General features: G+C 42.0%; 2 long non-coding RNA genes across 2 annotated transcripts; both read right to left on the reverse strand.

The window, feature by feature from the left end:
- Window positions 1-692: 692 nt before the first annotated feature.
- On the reverse strand, window positions 693-4,400 carry LOC123965537. Its single transcript, XR_006823721.1, has 3 exons — window positions 4,340-4,400; window positions 1,084-1,226; window positions 693-960 (listed from the first exon to the last, which is right to left on the reverse strand). It is a non-coding gene; the product is annotated as an uncharacterized LOC123965537 (long non-coding RNA).
- A 957-nt stretch (window positions 4,401-5,357) lies between these two features.
- LOC123965538 lies at window positions 5,358-7,594 on the reverse strand. The gene is made up of 3 exons (XR_006823722.1): window positions 7,465-7,594; window positions 6,901-7,046; window positions 5,358-5,492 (listed from the first exon to the last, which is right to left on the reverse strand). It is a non-coding gene; the product is annotated as an uncharacterized LOC123965538 (long non-coding RNA).
- Window positions 7,595-8,999: the final 1,405 nt, after the last annotated feature.

Below are 8,999 nucleotides of genomic sequence, written 5' to 3' on the forward strand. Positions count from 1 at the left end.
TCCTAACCAAACGAGCTGGTAGCCAAGACGTACTGAGACAACGTAACAATCCAGCGAGGACAGGATGTCAGGCCGCTGCTTAAGTAGGGCAGGAACCCGAGGGAGTGCAAATCATGTGCAGGTGTGTGTAATCAGCTCCTTGCAGCTGACACGCCTCCCGGCAACCTGCAGGTGAGAGAGAAAGGTGGAAAGGGCCCAAAACCAAAACTGCAGCCACACCCAGGGGAAAGGAAAAAAATCCCCAAACACAAGGCAGTCTTCCACAAGTCAGGGTTAGGTCGCAGCAGGGGGGGGCGTGACAATATTCCATATCAGACATGGATGGGAGGAACTCAGTATTTCCTAGGATGTGCATGGCTTTTGACAGAGTCACCGCTTTGTGTGTCTGTTTGGTTTAGTATTAGAGTCCAGACCCTCTGTGTATGTTTGATCCATATATTCCTGATTTAAAATTTTTTCTGTGAGTGATGGCTAAGAAATGGAAGTCCATAATGCTACTCCCTGTAGGAAGTTCTGTTCAGTAGACACCCATCCTTTTGCCGTATATCTAACCATCCATGCCACCACTGCTCTGAGCTGTGCCACCCAGTAGTAGAGTCTTAGATTAGGCAAACTTAGACCACCTTTCTTTTTTGTTGTCATTAATTATTATGATTTCGGACAGAACGGACCCAAATGCAACGCTTCAGGTTTTCAAAGAGGTTTATTAAAGGGAATAAGGGGAGATGAGGGGCTGGAGGAAAAGGGGGCGGGGGAGTTGGACACTGGCAGACGTGGGCGCGGAGGACCGTGGAGCTGGCGGGGCTGGAGAGGTTCCAGCGAGGCGGCCGAGGTAGGGAACAGGAGGCAGAGGCGAGAAGGGGCGTAGAGGCTGGCAGACAGGCGAGGAGTGAGGGGGGAGCTGGGGGAGTGCCGTGGAGGCGAGACAAGGGGAGAAGGCAGGTAAGCGAGCCCAGCTGACTAAACGGATGACGGAGGTGAGTGGACCCGGTGGGGAAAACAGAAAAACAGGCAGGGTTAGTTCAGGAATGCAGGAGGTGGAGGAACGAGGTATCAGTAAGAGCTTGAATGTAGCGGTGGTACCAAGTCTGGAATGTCGACAATCAAGCAGGGATGTAGTGGAGAGTCAGGGTTGAAATACTGGTAGAGATGAGGCTGATAGCTGGCAGGTGTGGGAGGCGGAGGTGGAAGTTGATGAGGCACAGGCGTGGATTGTCAGCCGGGCTCTGGAGCGGAGAGAGGGAGAGGACACACAGAGGGAGAGGGGAGGAGATACAGGATGGATGAAAACAGAATGCGAATTAATTAATAATTTCAGCCTTATTATTGGTCTTCTGTTTGGCCAGGTAAATTCTGATATTAGTTTTTCTAGTTGTTTAAATGTGGATTGTGGTACTATGATAGGTAGGGACTGAAATAGAAAGAGGAGCCTTGGGACATTTATCCTCACTGCCTCAATCCTACCAAATAGTGACAAAGGAAGCACATCCCATCTACTTAGATACCTATCAATGTCTTTAACCAACTAACCATAATTTGAGGGAAATGGTTCTGCTGTCTTTGGTGTAAGGACCACCCCCAGGTATCTAAATCCATGTTTGGGTCTTCTAAAAGAAACTAAGTAATCTAATTGGGAGGGCCAATTCCCATTTAGCACCATGGCCTTAGATTTACCCGTGTTCTGTTCGACTGGGCTTGGCGTAGTTGAAAAGCAAGCAGGCGGCTTGCTTTGTTGCCCTCTTCATAGTACTTCCTGTTTGTGAATCATAGTGCTCCTTCAGCTTTGTAGGCTTTGTAAGTTGGATTTTCACATTAAGTCTCAAGTATTTAAACTGTCTGTTTGATCCTGTCTTTAACTTTAGCATAACTGGGGCATGGTCTGGTATAGTCATTGATTGTATAATGCATTCACTTGCTCTATAGATGTCTCCTCTTGATATTAAAAACATACAAAAACAAATCTGGAGTAGCTGCCATGCACCTGGGACAGGGAAGTGAAAACTCCATCTCTGGGATGAAGTACATCCACCAAGCCCATTTACATTTATTCATTTAGCTGACACTTTTATCCAAAGCAACTTACAATTACTATACATGTGTCTTGCTCAGGGACACAATGGTGGATGGGTCATAGTGTGGGATTGAACCTGGGTCTCTCACAGCAGAGGCAGGTGTCTTATCCATTGTGCCACTGCCACCCTTAAGGCAATGATTTCATCCATCATTGCCTGTGCTAATCCATTCTTTCACCCATATTCTTCGTCTTTATAATTGCTAGCTTTATAATAACAAACAACAGCTGTTTCGCGTGTAGGATGGCGTCATTTCACATTTGGAGGTTTTTTTCACGGTTTGGAGACAAGACGTCAGGTGACAGAGCCGCTGTCAGCTCGCGTAGTGTGTGACCCCCTGTCACCAATCAGTCACGTAGTAATGTCGTGTAAAAATTCAAGACTTGGGCCAGATAAAAAAGCTTGAACTTTTACCAACATTTTTATTAACAACAAAAACAGACACCAATTAGAATACAAAAGTTCCACCGGAGTGAGTCAGAGATCGGTGCAAAATAGAGTCCCATTCTGTTACCAGAACAGAGACCCGAGTCCACATGAAAGCCATGTAACGACTGACTTTCACCTCCTTTTGGACCTCCTTTTATAGCTCTGTTTCTTGGCTTCACATCATCTCTTGGCTCTCATTCCTACTGCACCTGGGTCTGGGAAATTCCCTGACTGCCTGCTCCTCCTCTCTGTGTCTTTTGCATGCACTCTGCTTGATCATACCATTTCTTCCATAACCTGACTTTTGTGGAATAAACTGGTGTTGTTTGTGCTCTGTGCTAGAAACAGGACATTCTTACTGTGATGGACTATATTGATGTATGTTTGCTAATACAATTTGCACAAAATCTGCTTCTATATTTTCCTTTGCAGGTATTTTTGATGCTGCCTCACTGTGCTCCCTCCCTTTTCTCCCAAAGCACACGAACTTGCTCACACACACACATGTGCCTGGGCAGTTAGATACAGAGAGGAGCACACACACTCAGAGCTGTAGAGTTTTAACACTGTGATCCTAACTTTACACTATAAAATAACACTTTAAATGATGACAATGTAGACCACCATTGCTCTAGTAATTAATTTAATTAAGGCTATAATGCTCCAAAATAATTCACAACAGTAGTGTGAATGACTCCCGTCACAAGACGGCAAGTTGTGTAGTTTGAACGGCACGGCAAATGGCCGACGCTGAAAGCCGTGTAGTTTGCACGAGCCTTTAAGAGTAGCAGATTTTTTGGATCGAGAGCCTACCCCAGCTGGAAGCCTATCAATAGTCTGTTTCAATACACAATTAAAGTCTCACCCCATTACTATAATTCTTTCTGCTTTTTCTGCTTATAGTGATGCTATATTCTTAAAAAAATCTGCATAGTGGGCGACTCTCAAAGGAAGCGCTATATACCTGGTCAACCCATTATCTTTGGTGCCCCCGCCACACGTTTGACCTACATGTATGAAATTTCTGTGGCACATGTATCATGTCCAGATGTACCAAAAAGCCAACAGGAAGTCAGCCATTTTGAATTTTATGGTCATTTTTGGATGATTTACACACTCCGTACTTTAACAAACTCCTCCTAGGGATTTAATCCGATCAACTTCAAATTTCTGCTGTGCCTTCTAAAGGCATTGACGATGAACAGCTGTGCTATCTGTGATTTTTCGTCGATGGGCGTGTCCGTGGCGTGGCGTCAAAGATCAACTCTTCACCATGACACAGGAAGTTTTTGTAACATCAGTGTACATGCTCATATCTGAACAAAACTTTATGTGCTTGATAACTGTCCCACTCCGAAGACATCTACACGCCAATATTAATTTATATTCATAGCGCCAAGTGATATGTAGCGCCACAAAGGGGACACAGGAAGTGACATATAACAACTTCATGCAGCTTAGCAAATTCACAGCCGCACCGACAGAGCTCCAGAATGTGCAACAGTCACACCTCGATACGCTACACGTGCGAGGGCCTGCCCAACGCTGCTTGCAGCTTTGACTTAAATTTTTCTGACAGATGAGTTTCCTGAATCATTGCTACATTACACTGCAGTTTAACTTAAACATTATTGTAATAAACATTTTAAACATTACCCAAGTTTAGTAGTTATCAAACTAGGCATATGGAATATTCAAACATCATGGCTAAATGCTAAATAAAATATATTTGACACTGGCATCATTGATACACTCTTGTCTTTATTTGCGTATTTGGTAAGTAATAAAAGTAAATAAAAGTAACACACATAAAAGTAAAAGTTGTCAGGTTACATTACTTTTATATCATGGTACTGATATACATAACTGTCGCGGTGGCAGCCCGGCTGTTGGTGAGTGTCCTGTTTCTCCTTTCCCTCACATTCTGGTTTCTCCTGTGCCCTCTCTCTCTCTCTCTCTCTGCTCCGGAGCCCGGCTGGCTGCCCACACCTGCACCTCGTTAACCTCCATCCCCGGCCGCCGCACCTGCCAGCCAGCAGCCTTATCAGACCCCGGCTTTCCACTCCATCCTCGCTCGATCATCGCAGCTCCTGACTTGGTGTTGCCGCTTCGTTCTTGCTCTTTTTTTTTTTTTTTTAAATTTCCCTTTGCTTCATGTCCCAGTTACCTACTAACCCTGTCTGTCTGTTTCCTCCTGCCAGGTTCATTCACCTCCGCCTCCCAGTTCGGCCAGCCGGGCTTGCTCGCCAGCCATCCTCCTCTCGCCACCTCCGCGACGCCCTCCGGCTTCCCCCCTTGCACCCCGCCTGGTCCCCAGTCACCGCGTCCTCTCCTCCCCGTCTGCTAGCCTCCCTCAAACCTCCAGCCTAAGCACCTTCCGCTCCTCCAACTACTCGGTCTCCCGCGTCCGCGTCTGCCTCTCCCCCTCCTTCCACCCGTCCCTCCTCGTCCCCCTTTTTCCTCAATAAACCTCTTTTTCAAACTCTCAGCGTTGCGTTTGGGTCCGTTCTGTCTCCTTCCATTCCACATAACATTTTGTAATTAGTAATTGTAACAGATTACATTTTTAAAGTAATCCTCCAAATCCTGAATATATGGCAGATAAATATTGCCATAGACGTGGTAGCTTAAAGTGACAAACGCATTTCGACATTGTCAATAACAAAATGCTGTGAAACAGGCTATTATAGTCTAGGACATGTCTATGGTGAGACAAGGAATTGAGTGTATCAGCGTAGCAATCTGTCCATATTGTTTGAAATATATGACAAAGAACTAAGAGAATATCCGTAAGTTTTATTTGTTTTTTCAATTCAATGTTATTTGTTTTTGAGCTCATATATTATTGGTCCAATTCTGGCTGTGTAGTTCAGAGGCCTCCGGGCAGCATCAGCAGTGTGTGGATGGTGGACATGTGTCGGATCCCATAGGATAACAGCCGGAATGAGTCCTCCAGCTTCTCGGTTCTGAAGACCACCCGGAGGTCACCACCTGAGCAGAAATAAAGAATCTCTGAGTTTGGCGTTTTCTCCAGGGAAGGGAAGCCAGGCTTCCTGTTTTTTTTTCTCAGACTCTAATTATCATTTTAATAAAAACATGTTTATAGTTACGATAAATCTTCTGTGCTGTTGCAGTCATTTTAAAATAAGTGAAAGAGTGCCCCTCTTAATGCTATGTATTAGATGTGTGGTGAAACACTATTTTGCACCACTGCAGACTGACATGAAGTCTGTGACTACGCGGGGAGGCAAGGCAGACTTGGCATCCCTTTGTGGGAAAAAAAAAGATTAACCTCAGATGAGGGCACCATTACAGGCAATTGTATAAAACCTTAACCTAACCTATGGTTATATAAAAATATGTAATTAAAGCTGCAAGCAGTGTTGGGTGGGCCCTCACACATGTAGCAGTCTGCCAGTGCGGCTGTGAATTTGCTAAGCGCTTCGGACGCTGCATAAAGTTGTTATACAGAAGATACTGAAGATACAACAACTTCATGTGTCATGGCGAAGACTTGATCTTTGACGCCACGCCACGGACATGCCCATAGACGAAAACTCACAGATAGCACAACTTTTCATCTTCAATGCCTTTAGAAGGCACGGCAGAAATTTGAAATCGATCCAACTAAATCCCTAGGAAGAGTTTGTCAAAGTATGTAAATCATCCAAAAATGACCATAAAATTCAAAATGGCTGACTTCCTGTTGGGTTTGGAGCATAGCTCCAAGAGGCTTTTTGGTACGTTTGGACATGATACATGTGCCACAGAAATTTCATACATGTAGGTCAAACGTGTAGCGGGGGCTGCTTCGTTAAAGGTCACTTTCTGTTGCCAGCAGGTGGCGCTATGGCTGTGGGTGAATGTCGGCATGTACATGTGTTCAGGGCGGGACTCTCATCCTACATGTACAGTTTGGTGCAGATGTGAGCATGCGAACTTAAGTTATAACTTCATGTTTCATGGCGAATCATCGACGCCACGGATACACTCATTGACGAAAACTCGCAAATAGCACAACTTTTCATCTTCAATGCCTTTAGAAGGCACAGCAGAAATTTGACGTCGATCCGACTAAATCCCTAGGAGGAGTTCGTTAAAGTACGAAGTGTGTAAATCATCCAAAAATGGCCGTAAAATTCAAAATGGCCGACTTCCTGTTGACTTTAGGGTATGGGTGTGTATGTGTGTATGTGTCTTGATATGATACATGTCCCCAGAAAATTTCGTGCATGTAGGTTGAACGTGGCCGAGGGGATAATTTTTTTGAAACGCCCATGCGCGAAACCCATAAAATCCGAAATTTTTCACCACCAGAAGTTTGGTGAGTTTTCGAGTATGTTTAGGCCCCCAAAAAATATAATCCCTACATAATAAAGAAGAGAAATGTTAAACGTACTTATCTTTAGCTCTTTGCAAATTTTCTCTTTTAGTTGCAGTACAGTGATCTTCTTCATCTGCGCCTCATTGTCGCACAGATCGATGATCTTTTCTTCTCCTCTGGGTCCAACTACTTTGACTTGGATTCCCATTTTGCAGCTAAACCTGTAAAATGAAGACTGTATGGAGTACTCTTATTTATTCAGGTACAGAATATGAAACATATTTAGATTACAAATGAATACACAATCTCTGATAGGTAATATTTTTTATATTCTATATTCTCCTAATAGCCATGCATTTCATTTGAGTGATGATATTAAACATTTAGTCAAGAAGGAGAAGTGTTGACCATCAAGCGTCCAATAATAAAAAAAAAAAAGCTTAGGCTACCAAGTGGCTATAAGCCCAAAGTACGTAAAGCAATTTAAATTACTTCCACCTCACAACCTTTATTTACATATTGATGTATCGTTAATGCATGATCCAATATAATAATATAACAATGAACAGAGCCATTCTGATAATTAATTGGTTAATATTTACTTCTGAAAGTAGATTTTGCTGATCAGAGGCTACTTACTTAATTTACTTTAAGTATTTCTGTCGTATGGTATTGCCACTTTTAAAAAGATGAAAAAAAACGTGAGTGAGTAAGGAGTCTGACTAAACTATTCACTAAACTGCACTTAAGACTCAATATGCAAACAAAGGAAGAGAAAGCCTTCACATCCAATCTCATCTGATGAAAGCAGCTGGCGGCAATGTAAGTAAGATCAGCTGATGAAATGGATGAATGAGAGCCTGCTGCACTACAAAACTGTAGGATTGACAGGATGGAACACAATGATTGATGACAAGTGATGTCAATTGCAAATAAGACCGTATGGAATAGTGTTAAAGGATATTAGAAGATGAAATAAACAGAAATCCTAAAAATGGGCTTTGATATGATTTACATATTTTCAATTTTCTCTGCATCACGTAGCCTAATAAATCAAAGGACACGATGATTATATTCTGGGTTATTCAATAATGAATTCACAATTTGTATCTATTAGATGTATATGACAGCACCGGAAACACCGTTACAAGTATCTGCATCACAAACAACAAAATTATATTTAACAATAACAAAGAAGGGAGTCACACCAAAGCAAATGTGCTTTCAGATAATTTATTATAATTTGGTTTGTTGATTTTTAAACTTTAGATTTAGATTGATACTCTAAATGATTAGTCCATTCCTCTATGTGGCATTTAAATCAGACACACTTTTGTTTGTGTCTGTAAAAACCAGTAAACTAAATGAGTGTTGTCTTTACAGTCGACCTTTTCAGTCGCAGAAGAATTGAAAATAATGTTATGGTAATAATGTTATAGAAAGTATATAATCTGCAAAAGTAAAGTGTAAAACTCCATCCAACATGGAATAATGCGTTCAATAACTTAATAAAAGTTATTTAGTATGCACTTCTCTGAAACAATCCAAACTAAAATTATTAAACGTCACAAAGAGTCTGTCTTGCATTTAAGGTATTGTGGTATCTTGTGCCCCTTAAAACAAGCATTAATGCAACAATTTAAAAAAATACAAATCATGATTCAGAACATTTTACAATACACAGACATTTCGTATAATGTCGACCAAGTTAATCCAAACAATGATTAACACTGTTCACACCGATTGTTGTAAATAAAAGCACAAAAAATATCTGCACAGATTTTAAACAAATAACTGCTTGGAATAGGCTAAATTTAAACCAGCAGGACTAAATATACTTTAGTTATAAACAAAGATAATAGGAAAATCTGGTAATACTTACTGACAGCTGGACATTACATAATGAATTAGTAACATTTAGTGGAGGATGTGGCTACAACTACTATTAACCGACAGCCTATAGCCTACAAGACTGCATTTAAATTAAAATTTCGTAGCTAAAGAATGCGTCTTGTAACTTTGATAAAGAAGAAAACAAAACGTGGTGTTACCTTGTAAAGTTTTGCCTTTTGCAGAGAAAACTGTTCAGCAGCAGCAGCACACAACGAACCAAGTTGAGAACCAGTCCTGAAGTCGTCAGTATAGTCAGTGTCTGTCTGTATGAAAACATTAGT

Source organism: Micropterus dolomieu, unplaced genomic scaffold, assembly GCF_021292245.1.
Source record: "Micropterus dolomieu isolate WLL.071019.BEF.003 ecotype Adirondacks unplaced genomic scaffold, ASM2129224v1 contig_10075, whole genome shotgun sequence".
In the NCBI taxonomy this organism is placed as follows: Eukaryota; Metazoa; Chordata; class Actinopteri; order Centrarchiformes; family Centrarchidae; genus Micropterus; species Micropterus dolomieu.